Here is a 12,508-nt window from a genome sequence, read left to right on the forward strand (position 1 = left end):
TTAGACGGCCTGCCAAGCCGGAGATCCGAGGGCCAAAGGGGAAGGGGTGGGGGCAAGACGCTGGAGCCGGGTGGCGGGCTGGGTTGGGGGTCGAGGAGGAGGGTCTCAGCCCGGCCGAGGGGAGGGCCTTGGGCAGCAGCGGCGACGACGGGCCCAGGGGAGGGGAAGCCGGACTCGAGAGCAGCGGCCGAGACGGCCCACAAGGGGGGCCGGGCTGAGCAAGGGCGGCGCGCCGCGGCGTGCTGGGGGCGCTTGGCTTCTGCTCTGCCGCCGCCGCCGCCACCGCCGCTGCTGCTGCGAGTGGCAGCAGGCCGGGCCGGCGATCGGGGCCTTCGAAGCGGGAGCAACTTCTACGGGGCGCGGACGGGCGTCGGGAGGGACGAGGCGAGGCGGCGGAAACGGCCGGCCGGCGAGGTGGGGGGGCGCGAAGAGAGAGAGAGAGAGAGGCGATCGTCCGGCCGAACGGTGTGGGGCGCCTCCCTCCGGCGGCATCTCCCCCCCCCCCGCAGCCCTCCCGAGAGGAGCCGAGGGAGCGACGGAAGGAGGTAAGCAGGCCAGCAGCCCCAGCGCTTTGCCTCCACCCCGGGGAGAGCCGGCGGGGGCCGAGCCGGCTGGAAAAGGGCAAAGGCGTTGGGAGGCAGCCAGGCTCGGGCGCCGCCGCCGCCGCCGCGCTGCGCCACTGGATCCGAGGGTGCGCCCAGGCAACGCAGGTGCGGACAGCCCCAAACCCCGCGCAGCAGCGGCAGCTGCTCCGGCCGGGCCTGGAGGGCGGCATCGAGGGCGGCAGGAGGGAGACAGCGAGAGGAGGGGAAAGGAGGCGACCTCGGGCCGCGCCAGGTAACGCCGATCGCGGGGAGTGCGTGGGGGGAGCTCCGGCCCCGCCGACTTGGGCTGCTGCTGCCCCTCCGTCGGGGTGCAGCGGGCTCCCCTCTCCGCGCGGGGGCTTAGCCACCGGGCGCTAGCCGGACCCCTCGCCGTCCCGTGGGCGAGGGAGAGAGCGGGAGGGCGGGCGCGCCCCCGGCCCTTCGCCCCCTCCCCGTCTTTGGACCCCCGATATGCAATCTTCCCTCAGCCGCCCACCCCCCACCCCCAAAATGCCTGCTCCGTCCAATCCCCCGGGCCCTTCTTCCCCTCTCCCGCTGCCTCCGCTCGGGTCCCGTGACCTTCTGGGGGGCGCAGTTGAGAAGAAGCGGGCGCCCCGCTTTGGGATGGGGGCGCCCCCAACTCACGCACCCACGCGAGCTTTGCGCCCTGCGTGGGAACTGAGACCCCCTCCCGTTTTGCCTCCTTCCCGCCCGGGGCAGCGGCGGGCGGGGGGGTCGCAGGGAGCCCTCTGAGCGTCACGACTGCCCCCAGCGCTGATCCCTCGACCCACCCCTTCTTATCTCGCTCCCTCCCCTCGGGTGGAGGAGGGACCCGCCCTGGCCCGGCCCCTCCCCTCCCGGGCAGGGCGCAAAGCCCCTCCTCTCTCTCCCCCTTCTTTCCCTCTCTGGACTCGGCTGGCTCAGAATAACCCCCCCAAACACCCTTCCCCTTCCCATATCGGGCAGGGCCCTGCCGCGGTGCAGCCTGGGAGCGGTAGTCCGCAGGGCAGGGCCGGGCGCGGTGTGGGCGTGGGGGCCGCCGGGCGGCCGGACTACACTTCCCGGCAGGCCCTGCAGCGGCGGCAGCGGCAGCAGCAGCAGCAGCAGGACGACTCGGCAGTCGCCGTGCCTGGCTTCGCCTCGTCCTCCTCGCACTCTCCGGCTGCCGCCGCCGCCGCGGAGCGAAGAAGAAGAAGAAGAAGAAGAAGGGAAGCCGGCCCAGCCCCGCCGTCCGGCCCTTCCGCTCGGCTGGGGCTGCCTCCCCCACCTCCCGCCTCAAGACGCCGCTGGTCCCTCGGAGGGGGCCCGCCCCGGGAGCAGGTGCGTCTCCGCCGCTTCCCTTCCTCAGGCCCGCCGCGCTCGCTCGCTCGCTCGCCTGCCTGCCTGCCTGCCTTCCCCCTCCGTCGCCATCGGGGAGGGAGAGGAGGGGGGGGGCCGCGGCGTGTGAGTGAGGTTTCCATGGAAACAGGGAGCGGGCCTTGGACCGCGGCCCTTTCCTCGCGCGCGACCCCCGCCTCGCCTCCTTCAGGCGCCCCCCCGCCGCCCCGTCTTCCCCGCCCGGGTAAGGTCCCGTCCAAGAGCGACGGGGCTGGCGGCGGCGGCTGCAGTAGCAGCAGCGCCCCCGCGGCTCTTCCGCGGCCACTCTCGCCCCCCCCTCACCCCCGTATGGGTGGGGAGCCGTAGAGATCCCCTCGGAGGAGCCCCTTCCGTCTTGCAGGAAGCCGAGATCCACTTCCTCGACGGCCCGTCCAGCGCGGGGACGGGGGCGGGCAGAGAGAGGAGAGAGGAAGCTGCTCCGGCCGGACGCGCCCTGCCCTGCCCTCCCCTCCCCCGTCTCCCCTCCGACGGGGCGGGCGCAGCGTCGATCCGGGAAGAAGAAGACGCCACCTCGATCTCTTCCTTCTGCGCCCCCCAAAAGCAAGCAAGCAAGCAACCCCCACTGTCTCTTCGCTGCCGCCTCCGGGGAGGGAAAGGGCTTTTGCACGTCGAAGGGTGGGGGGGAAGACCCATGGCAGTATCTACCCCACCCCGATCCCGACCCTCCCAATTCCCGCTTGGCTGGGGAGGGGTAGGAAGCGCCATCGGAGCCCCCGACCCTTCTCGCTCCCCCATCCCCGTGCCCCGTCCCGTCGCGTCCCCCACCCAAAAGGAGAGGAAGGAGCCGTCGAGGCGAGCCCGGGACCCCTTCGCTTTCGCTTCTCCCGAGACTTGCGGCTCGGGGCGGGCCGAGGCTCCTGGGCTGGCCTCCCTCCGGCATCTGCGCCGGCTTTTCCCTCCAGCCCGGCCCCTAAAAAAACAAGAGACAAGGGCGATGCCCGCGACGGCCCCGAGGGAACGGGCAGCCTGGCGGGTGGGTGGCGTGGAAGCCGGGGCGGAGCGCGCGGGCGGCCGGGCGGGCGAGAGGGAGAGAGAGAGAAAGCCAGCCAGCCAGCCAGCTCCCGGGGCTTGGAGGTCTGGGTGCGCGGCCGGAGGCGGAGCCCAATCCGCCCCGGAGGCGATGCCGCGGAGCTCGGGCGCAGCACAGCAGACCCCGATCGCTAAGCGGGGCCGAGCCAGGAGAAAGGAAGCAAGCTCCGGGGACGGCCGTTGGAACAAGGCGAAGCGGGCCGGGCAAACTTGGGGACGGCCCCGGGGTTGGCCGGGTGGTTGCGTCCCGGGGGCGCCTCGGCGGAAGCTTGCAAAGCTCGCCGGCTGCTGCTTTTGCGGAGAGAGCGAGAGCGAGAGGTCGCGGGGAGCCGAGGCCTGCCGGGGCTTGAAAAGGAAGCAGGGGAAGAGGAGGAGGAGGTGGAGGAAAAAAGCGGCGATCGGGGAGGGATTGCGCGGCGGCGCAAAGGGGGACGGGCGACTCCGCGAGTTGCAAGGAGCCCCGTGCCTGGCAGGCCGGCAGGCCGGCCGCAGAGGTCGGCTGCTTGCGGCAGGCTGGAGCCGGAGGTCCTTCCCTGGCAGGTAGGCATTTCCCTGCCTGCCCAAAGGCCAGCGCGCTGGCCTTGTTTACTTGGCCCGCCTGCCTGGAGAACCACAGCCTGACGGCAGAGAAAGAGAGAGGGGAACCTCTACCTGCCCCAACAGGTGACCCATCCACATCGGTGATCCCTGCAGGCATCCTGGCTTTTCCGGGGCAAACTCCGCCTAACAGAGAAGCCAGGAAGAGAAAACTGAGTTGGGGGAAGATTTTATTGCTCTCCAGTTCTTCCAAAAGGTCTGGGAGAGGCTCCCTTCCTCTCTCTCTCTCCCCCCACCCACCCCAACCCTCCTTCGCCTTCTTCGCTGCCTGTGTTTTTCAAAAGCATCATGCTAATTTGCAGCTGCCACAGGTTTCCACAATCAGGTTCCTCCACTGGTGAGGCAGGCTGCAGAGCAAAAAAGGGAAACTCGCCGGTGCCCATTTGCTGAGAGAGAGAGGAAAAAAATGAGAGAGGGGAGAGAGTAAGAGAAGGGAGAGGGGAGAGGGGAGAGAGGGGAGAGGGAGGGAGAGGAGAGGAGAGCGAGGGAGGGAAGGAGAAGCCTTGTTTTGGAAAGGGGCCCCGAAAGTTTGTGCGGGGCAGCTGCAGGAGGGGAGGAACGGAAACACCCGCTACCGCATTTCCTTGGAGTAGGAAGCACCGCGTTGGACCGAGCTGGTGTGCCAGCGCAAAAGATCCGCTGTTGCTGTCGCTGCCGCCGTGTCCATAATTGTTTGTCTTGTTAGTAGGGAAGGATGGGCTGAGCTGGGCCATTCTACCGCGAGAGGCCTGCGGCTGTTAGGCATGTCTTCCACGACGTTGTCCGTTGTGCTACCCCGGAATCGGTTGCTTTCCAAAAGAGAAGTTGGCGACTTCCAAACCTTGGAAACTGCCTTCTTTGGGGGGTGGGGGGGTGGGGATGGCAGCTTTTCTCGGCTTCTTTAAATGTGAAGAGCCATCCGTGCCCTTTCCCCGCTCCTCCCCGGGTGACAGCTATGCGTTAGCTCAAATTAAGCTCCAAGCACACGCCTTTGTGAATCAGTAGAGGAAGTCCCATCAGGGACATAGGGCTGCAATTGTCTCTCTGCCTTTTCGCATATCCCTAAAAGTTTTGGGAGCCTGGCACTGGCTGGGGGGGGGGGGGAGCGGGGTGGGGGTGCGGAGCTATACGGGTGTTTTCTTTCCAGAGGGTGGGGAGAAACGGGGGGGGGGGATCCTCTCCTCCTTCAAAGATATCCTCCGCCACACGCGCAATTTCAAAGTCTGGTTTTATATGCAGCCTGTCTGTGCTTAAAGGAATTGTAAACGAGGCATGAACTTCGCTTTAAGTGACAGAGCTAAAAACTCGCTGAAAGGAGCATCAGACGGTCTCTCTAGCTTTTGACTGGGGTTCAAACTGAGGGGTCAGTATCAGATTTGGGGGGCAGCCTCTGAAATTGTCGGCCACGGAAGTATTCCCAGCGGAATCTTTTCCGTCCTCCTTTTAATTTTAACATGCTTCAATCGGATATATTTACTGGCCGGGTTTCTGGGCTGCCCAGTTCCAGAATGGTTTGGGGGCAGCCTCACAAAATGTTTTTAAGAAAACAACAACCTTTAAAGAAGTGCAGGTAGCCCTCAACTTACAACCGTTCACTGAGTGACCGTTCAAAGTGACAGTGGTACTTTAAAAAGTGACGCATGGCCGTTTTTCCACAGCTATGACCCTTGCACCCTCCCCATGTTTCACTTGAACAATGTTCAGATGTTCGGCCACTGATTCGTATTTATGACGGATGCATCTCAACCAGGGGGAAAAGCGACGTTTCACACTTAACTCGTGCGACCAAAATGCAGGCGCTTTGTCAGTGGGTTTGCATTTAACGACCGTCACTGTGTCCCAAGGTCGTGTGATTTTTTTTCCCCCCGTTTTGCAACCTTCTGACACGCAACGTCCACGACTCGGCTTCAACAACTGGGGTTACCAACTTCTCAACAATTCCCTTTAACAACGAAGGGTCGTAAAATGGGGTGGGGGGCAAGGCTCACTTAACAAATGTCTCAGTTAGCGACAGAATTTCTGGGCTCGCTTACGGTCTTGTTTGTGTCTCGTCTGTTCTTCCTTTCTTCCCTCGTTTTCCCCCTGCCCTTATTGAGGCAAGACCCCCCCCTTAACTTCTGAAGGAAAATTAAGGGGTATTTCTTCACGCACACAATGCCACTTTTGTGTGGAATCCAGGGTCCAGAAGGCTCCGGCGACATATGCCAGGCCCCACTCCATCGAAATTTGTCTGGATCTCTTCGATAACGAAGAACCCACGTCAGAGTGTGTAAAAAGTCCCTAGGGCCAACCCCCCTCCTCCTCCTCGTCTCCAAAATTTGGACCATCCGTTGGTCTTGGAACAGGATCTGTGTTCATTGTTCTTGCAGATATATCTCCTTTGACTGTTAAGTCCGAGAAAACTCCCTAAGTCTTGTCCCAAAGGTGCTATTTCAAAAGAGGCAACTGGACTTTTTCTGGTTCTTCTTTTGAAGACGTTTCGCTTCTCATCCAAGAAGCTTCTTCAGCTCTGACTGGATGGTGGGGAATGGAAGGATTTATATTCCTTGCAGACAGCTGGTCATTCGCATCCTTTTAGAGGGCCGTTGAGGCCACTTGGAGGTTTATCTGTGTCCTCAGGGTCACCTGAGTAGTGCCATTTTTGTAGTCTGCAATTCCCCCCCCCCCCCAGAAATCCATTCCTACTCCCACACCCTTCAAAGGGCGTCCATCCCAAATCGTATAGCTAAAAATCTGTAGAGATTCCCAGTCATCCACATCATGGTTGTCCCAAATCAGGAACCAGGAGCACTAACTCGGCTGACCCTGAGGACACAGATAAACCGCCAAGTGGCCTCAAGGACCCTCCCAAAGGATGCAAATGACCAGTTACCTGCAAGGAATATCAGTCCTTCCATTCCCCACCATCCAGTCAGAGCCGAAGAAGCTTCTTGGATGAGGAGCAAAACGCCTTCAAAAGAAGAAGAAAACCAGAAAGTCCAATTGCTTCTTGAAAAAGCACCTTTGGGCAACCAAGACCTGGGTGACTGAGAATCTCCATAGATGTCCACAAGTAGTCCTGTCCCGTGGTAGATGTGTATGCATTGTTTGTTTTGTTGTGTTTGTGTGTATTTATATCTATATATCTTATCTATCTATCTATCTATCCATCCATCCATCCATCCATCCATCCATCCATTTATTTCAATATCCAGTTTTCACTAAACATCTCACATATTTGTGTGATAGGGTTAAATGCAGCAGGAATATCTTGATGTTTGAGACTCGTTTTAAGATGTAGGCTAAACGAAACTCAGAACTTGGAAGTCTAGCCACAAAAGTTGTGTTAGAAGATTGTGAGCTTTCTCGCCTTGAATTATGTCTTCAGAAACTTATTTAAGGATAAGGATTTGTTCGTGTTGATCCTATGCCGCCTTGGCTTTGGTGCAGGAGCATGAAATTGTCCCGTTTCAACTCTCTGGGTTGGTTAGAAAGATGGTCAACATGTTTTTTTTGGGGCGGGATTGCGCAGAGATGCCAAGCCCAGATTCCCAGTTGTGGGTCAGAACTCTTACAAATCCTGCAAGGCTTAGGTGAGCCCACTGAGTTCTGGCTAGTTCTTGGCAATCCCGCGAAGTAGCCTTGGTGGCATTTTTGCCTCTCAGTTGATTATTTCGCTTCAGAAGTGTGGACTGGCGGCTCACACCGTTGCGTTTGGGGCCTTCTCTTGAGGAAATGCTTGTTTTTAAGTGCGTCTTGCTGTTCTGTCAACACTTGGGCCAGCGGTGCCGGACTGCAGAACTGAACTTGGTTGCTAAGCTGGGCGAAATTGGGGTGGGGGGTGTGCTGGGCTGTTTTGCGGTGCCGTCTGGAATGTAGCTGTAGGAGTGGCTCTATTTAGCAACACCTGGCACGGTAAAGTATAGGTGTGTATATATATGTATGGGCTATATGGGCCTTGACTGATCCGACAGGAGGACCTAACTTACCAAGGAGTTGGAAGATCAAAGGTGAAGACCTTTTTCTGGGCCGTGAAACCCTCGGCCCTCGGCCTTCAGACTTTGCTTTCGGACTTTGGAGGGAGCAGCTGAAATTGGTATAAAGTGGAGAGGTTTCTCCGTGTTTGGCTTTGAAAAATCTATATACTTCCATTTCTGTCTGCACCTTTCCCAGACTTTAGGAAAGAGGAGCAGGGAGGTTCAGCATAATTGCTTTGCTCGGCAGCCGAGCTATCTCAACCTCCCATTCACTAGCCTCAGATAAGCCCATGTGGGGCTGTTGCTTTTCAGTTGGGAGCCTGGCAGCCCTGCCACCTAAGTCAAACCCGTGGCCAGCCTGCTCCAGAGCACTGGTGCTCACTTCCTCGACCCAAGTCCAGGAATTTATTTCCCTCCCGTCCCTTCCCACCTGGTGTGTTGGGAAGGTGCCGGTTTGAAGCCTAAGTAGCATTTGCAACCCCTTGAAAGAATTTTGAATGGGAGCTTTGCTAAGTCCTGAAGGTGTGTAGTCATTGCTGTCCTTCCACAAGCGCCTTGCCTTGTTTTTATTTGTTGGTTTGTTTACCCTGTTTTAAACCTCGCCTGTTCGTTCAGCCGGCATGATCCCTCCTGGCGATGCTTGTAGGAAAGGCTTCCGCAGGACGAACTGAATTGTGGTTTTGGGAGTTTGTACAATAGACAGGCTGGGTTTCATCTGTCTGGCCTGGCTAAAATTGGGTGGCTTAGGCTAGCTTGTGGTTGGTTCCCTGTGTCCTGTCAGTCTCTAGGCTCCGAGTCATGCCTAGGTGTTCCTTCACCTGCCTCTCCGGATTACCTTCTTTGAGTCCCTTTTGTTCGTCCCCATCACTTCTTTGCGAGCGGTTTGCACCAGGGATGTAGCTTGGGCGATGGGCTTCCAGGTAATCTTAGACCAGGGGTCTTCAAACTTGGCAGCTTGAAGACTTTGTGGACTTCAACTCCCAGAATTCCTCCTCCAGTCATGTTAGCTCAGGAATTCTGGGAGTTGAAGTCCACAAGTCTTAAAAGCTGTCAAATTTGAAGGCCCTTGTCTTAGTAGAATGGTACTGCCAGCTTACTGTCTCTAGACCAAAACGGGCAAGGAGAACCCTGGGAAGCTCACCTGATGAGGGATGAGTTAGAGTCAGCCTGATCTGGGAACCTCTGAAAGATTTTAAGAAATGGACATAGACAGCTAGCAACAATCCGGTGTATAATCCCGAAATATACAGACTAACGGAGTTGAAAAGGACCTTGGAGTTTTTCTGGTCCAACTCATACTCAACTAGGAGATGATATACCATTCTGGACGAATAGCAGTCTACTTTTTTTGTTCTTAAAATACTCACAATTTCTGGAGGAGGAAAGCCATTCCACTGATGGTTCTCATCGGCCGGAAATTTCTCCTTAATTCCAGGTTGGTTAATGACCCCACCCCCCATTACTTCTGGTCCTGTTCTCCGGGTGCTTTGGAGAACAGATCGACCTCGCCTCTCCTCTGCGACAGCCCCTCCAATATTGCAAGGCTGCCATTATGTCACCCCCTAGCTCTTCCCTTCCCCTTCCCTTCCCTTCCCTTCCCTTCCCTTCCCTTCCTTCTGCAGTAAGAGAACTTGTGCTTCGGTGGCAGTCTTCTGCATCCTAAAATGAATCCGCCTGAAACCTCTCCAGCCTCCCTCTAAGAAGTGCCAATTCAAGTGGATTCCTTGCGAAAAGCTCTGCTTCGTTCCTCTTGTGTGTGTGCGCGCGCGCATGTGTGTGCGTGTGAGAGAGAGAGAGAGGTTGCAAAACAATCAAGGAGTTGGTTCATCCCCCACCCACCCCCCGCCTCCCCAAGGGGTCTCCATCTCCTCTTTCCTTGGTCCCAAACCCTTGAGCACCTCTTCCCTTCTCAGCCCCTTCTCTGTTTTTCCGTGCGGGCACCCTCCGTTGCCTTCCTCCCTGAAAGGATCACGGCGGCGAGGGACATCTGGCTGCCCTGACCTCTTGCTCAGCCATGTGACCGACCCCAGGGAAAGGGGAGGAGCCACAGGCGGTGGGCATTCCCCGGAGGAGGAGGAGGAGGGTCTCGCGCTCTCCTGGGTTACGGAGGAGAGCCCCTCTCCCGCTGGCCTGTCTTCACAGTGGCCTTGGACCTCTGGAAAGTCCTTTGGGGAAGCCTCTGGGCTTGGCACCCCCCTGTTCCTGCTGCTCCCTTCCCAGGAAACTCCACACCCCCACCCCACCCCGTCTCCTTAAAAAACATGCCCTTGCGATGCCATAGCTTTGTGTGCATGCATGGCTGCGTGTGCATTATTCCCCCTCACCGTGGCCGGCCTCCTTTTCAGAGGTTTCGATTCTGCTCAACTTGGGAGGCTTCCTCTTCCCCTCCTCTTCCCCTCTCCTTCTTCTCCTTCTCTTCTTCCTCCTCCTCCTCTGCTTCCTCCTCTCCTTCTCCTCTCCTTCTACTTCTCCTCCTCCTCCGCTTCCTCCTCTCCTTTTTCTCTCCTCCTTCTCTCCTCGTCCTCCTCTCCTTCTCCTCCTCTCCTTTTCCTTCTCTTCCTCCTTCTCCTCTTCTCCTCTCATCCTCCTCTACTTCTTCTCTTTCTCCCCTCTTCCTCCTTTCCTCCTTTCCTTCTTTTCCTTCTCCTCCTGTCCTCCTCTTCCTCCTTCTCTTTGCCTTCTCCTTTTCTTTCTCCTTTTCTTTTTCTTTTTCTTTTTCTTTTTCTTTTTCTTTTTCTTTTTCTTTGTCCTTTCCTCCTCCTCCTCCTCCTCCTCCTCCTCCTCCTCCTCCTCCTCCTCCTCCTCCTCCTCCTCCTGTTCCCTGGGAATGCTTCTGTCTGGCTCATTTCCCACGTCTTCTCTGGGAGAAAAGAAAGAAAAATGAGCTGCTACCACGTCCGTTTTTGGTGAATGCCCCACTAACATCCCCCCCCTCCCTCCGGACATGTCTCCGTGCAGCTGCTGAGGCAGCCTCCCTTTCCTCCTCCCAGCCTCTGTTTTTTTTGGGGGGTGGGGGGGTGGGGTCTGCCAAGGATCCCTCCTTGTGCTGCCCACCCCCCACTTTCCCTTCTCCAGGCTGTAGGGTTGGGTTCTTCTGGAGGCTGGAGCCCCACTGCTCTTCTGCCATCCCTGGGCTGCCTTCCACCTGGACCAGGGTCACAGGGAGGGAGGGGTCTGCCTTGGATCGTTCCCTCCTCTCCTCTCCCTATTTTATGTCTACATTGGAGGTTTTGTATTCGGACACCACCGGATCTCTCTTTTTGCCTTCACGGAAGATTCACCTGTAAGGTCAGCCTGGGCTATAAAACAGGGGTCTCCAAACTGGGCAATTTTTAAGCTGGCTGAGGAATTCTGGGAATTGAAGAATAGAAAATAGAATAGAATAGAATAGAATAGAATAGAATAGAATAGAATAGAATAGAATACAGTACAATACAATACAATACAATAGAATACAATACAATACAATAGAATACAATAGAATACAATAGAGTAATGGAATGAAGAATAGAGTAGAATAGAACAGAACAGAATAGAATAGAATAGAATTCTTTATTGGCCAAGTGTGATTGGACACACAAGGAATTCGTCATGGTGCAAACGCTCTCAGTCTACATAAAAGAAAAGATACATTCATCAAGAGTCAAGTATCATAAGGTACATCACTTAATAATAGTCATAGGGTACAATAAGCAATCAAATACTAGGAAACAGGCAACAAAAATCATTAGGATACAAGCGACAAAGTTAGTCCTACAGTCACAAGTGGGAGGGGATGGGTGATAAGGAGTGATGAGAAGATTAATGGTAATGCAGACTTTGTAAATAGTTGGACAATGTTGAGGGGATTATTTGTTTAGCAGAGTGATGGCGTTCGGAAAAAAACTGTCCTTGTGTCTAGTTGTTCTGGTGTGCAGGGCTCTATAGCGTCGTTTTGAGGGAAGGAGTTGAAACAGTTTATGTCCGGGATGTGAGTGGTCTGTAGATATGTTCACAGCCCTCTTCTTGACTCCTGCAGTATTCAGGTCTTCGATTGAAAGCAGGTTGGTAGCAATTGTTTTTTCTGCAGTTCTAGTTACTCTCTGAAGTCTGTGTCTGTCCTGTTGGGTTGCAGAACCAAACCAGACAGTTGTAGAGGTGTAGATGACAGACTCAAATGATTTCTCTGTAGAACTGGATCAGCAGCTCCACAGTTGCCAGTTTGGGGAGCCTCCCCCGGAAGGAGTAGCTGACCTAAAGCCTCTCCTTGGGATGCATTTCCCTGGGCTTGGCAATGCAGCCAATAAAATAATGACTGATTTTCTTTCATTCTTTTACTTGCTCTAACGATACACTCCACGTCTGCTCTGGACCAATTGAGGAAACCCACACGGTTTTTGTCATTTATTTTTTTATTTTGTGCCTAGGCTAGACTGAACGTAGGGAAAATCGACGCACTTATCCCAGCCTCTGTCCGTTTAGCTCTGAGCTGACCTCCACGAACGTGTCTTTAGCATTCCCCAGATTGGGGCTGTCCGGGACATGTTAAAACCACAACGCTGGTTATTCCCAGGCGTGGGGAGGGGCGAGGGGGGGGCGAGGGGGGGAGAAGAAACACACGGGAAGCCATGCTGGCTTGGGTCCGCATTCCTCGTGAGTCTTGAATCAGGGCCAGCGCTTCGTCTGGGGAGAACCAAGCGGCTTTAATCCGTTCCCAGAACTGCTCCGAGTTGCAGATTTTGACAGCTTGGACCTTGCAGAGCTGCCCTGTGGATAGTTTCTTCCCTAACGTGAATTTTGGCTCAAGAACGAACAGTCCAAATGCAAATGAACGGATTTCCCAGGGCCCGTTTTGAGCGCCGGGGAGAGCTGGGATCCCTTCGGGATTAGGGCTGGATTACAGGCAGCGCTCAGCTTTCAACGACCCCAGTGGAGTCCCAACATTTCTATCGCTAAGTCAGACATTCGTTAAGTGAAGTTTTGCCCCATTTTTACGAGCCTTTCTCG

The 12,508-nt window shown here is 56.5% G+C and overlaps 1 protein-coding gene across 1 annotated transcript in view; it reads left to right on the top strand.

Moving 5' to 3' along the window:
• Window positions 1-1,762: 1,762 nt before the first annotated feature.
• Window positions 1,763-12,508, top strand: part of BCORL1 (BCL6 corepressor like 1) — a 41,364-nt gene continuing 30,618 nt past the window's right edge. The window contains 1 exon segment of the mRNA XM_087941034.1: window positions 1,763-1,904. The gene's annotated coding sequence lies outside the window, so the exon portion shown is untranslated.

The sequence above is a fragment of the Pseudonaja textilis genome, chromosome 12, assembly GCF_049901715.1.
Source record: "Pseudonaja textilis isolate UNSWEBS1 chromosome 12, rPseTex1.2, whole genome shotgun sequence".
NCBI classification, from domain to species: domain Eukaryota; kingdom Metazoa; phylum Chordata; class Lepidosauria; order Squamata; family Elapidae; genus Pseudonaja; species Pseudonaja textilis.